Raw genomic sequence first — 1728 nt, 5'->3', positions numbered from 1 at the left:
CACAGATACTGCCTGGCCACCCCTTGTCCCCTCTGCACCTCCACTTTCACTGTATGGCTATATTCCAGACCGAAGCTCTCACCTCCCTGGCAGCCCTTGCCCTGGAGGGACGGACATCTCCCTCGGAGTTTAACCCCAGGCCCTTCTCTCCATGTCCTGAGCAGCAGCCACTCCTTCTCCGGGCTAAGACATCCCTGGTCCTGTTCATCCCATCAACCCAGCTTCCAGACCCTTCTCCACGGTGGATCCTCCAGCCTGCATATCCTCAGGCCCAGAGGGGGTTTGGCCAGCCCAGAGGCCAGAGCAGGACATGTGGCTCCTTGAGGGCCCCCCATTTCCTCCCAGCTGGGGTTCAGCTCACCAGCTTTGCCATACCCTTTGCCACATCCCTTTTGTGCCCCAGGAAGCCCTTCCTTCCCCCAGGACACAGGCACCTGCCCCTGTGAGGCTGTCTTTGGTGACACCCCCTGGTGCTGAGTCATGAGGGCTTCCCTCACACAAGGCCCTTCCTTCCCTGGGGAGACCCATTCAGAGTGGCTCTTAGGGAGAGACCTCCACCCCTCTGCCCCAGCCTTATCCCAACCCGGTGCCTCAATGGCTGACTGTACACAAGTCATTTTGATTTAGGAAAAGATGTTATCAGGCTTTGGCATCCACTGTCTTAGAGGAAGCTTAGAGATTGGGCAGAGAGGATGCTTCCCACTCAGCGTGGCTCACCAGGACACAGGCACCATACTGCATCAGGGAAGATGGGGGGGGGGAGCAAGAGATGACATCTGTTAAAGACTCAGGAGGCCTCCAGGCACTTTACACACAGATCTCACAGCTCCCCTGCGAGGGACACGATTCTTCTCATTTTATAGGCAAAAAAACTCAAGGCTGAGAGAACCAAGTCACCCAAGATCCCAGGCTGAGGTGGAGGCAAGATTTGGACCCAGGAGGCTCCCAAGTCTTTTCTTCCTTATAAACCACCAATTTAAAGCACAGGGGACGCTGCTCATTTGCCACGGCTGGGTTTGGTGGTATCTGAGGCTTACAGTTTTGAGGGAGCTCTCATTGAAAAAAAAAAAGCAAAACAATTATAAAACTAAAAGTAAGCGAGGCAGTGAATATTTCCTTCCTATTCTAATGAGAAGAGAAATCAGAGATTCTAAAATTCAAAACGCGGATAAATGCCACAAGCATCAAGTGACTCAGAAACGTAACAGAGCGTTAACTGCTTGACTGACCACCTGTGCACACATTCCCCGTGTTTTCCTGACTCTGACTGCCTTTTGTACGACAAGGATTTTTTGTAGCACCATATTCTATAGAGAGAACTGAAACTTTGATCAGACCTCCTCCACACAGGAGCAGCGACAGTTCAGGGCACGGCCCTTTCCAGCTTTCTCACACAGAAACTAGCTAACCTTCAATACCTCTTGGCTGGACCAAGTGCGGCTTTGGTGCTTTCATCACAGGGACCTATTCTGAGTTTTGTCTTATCTTTGTTGATGTAATGTTTAATGCCAAATGAGTAAGAAATTTAAATCTTTTTCCATCACATTCGTTGGATTCATACTTCTTCGTTCATTGGCGGGAGTGTTCCCAGAAGCCATCTGTACCCTTGGCAGTGACGAGCTGCACACCGGTGTGACTGTGAGCCACATAATATGCCGTGGCCCTCAGTGTATCAACTTATCCCCAAGAACCCACGGCCAGTCCAGTGCCATCCAACTGGATGTGAGC

The sequence above is a fragment of the Otolemur garnettii genome, unplaced genomic scaffold, assembly GCF_000181295.1.
Source record: "Otolemur garnettii isolate 467f Iridium unplaced genomic scaffold, OtoGar3 scaffold00007, whole genome shotgun sequence".
NCBI classification, from domain to species: Eukaryota; Metazoa; Chordata; class Mammalia; order Primates; family Galagidae; genus Otolemur; species Otolemur garnettii.
Note: the sequence above shows the minus strand (reverse complement) of the source record.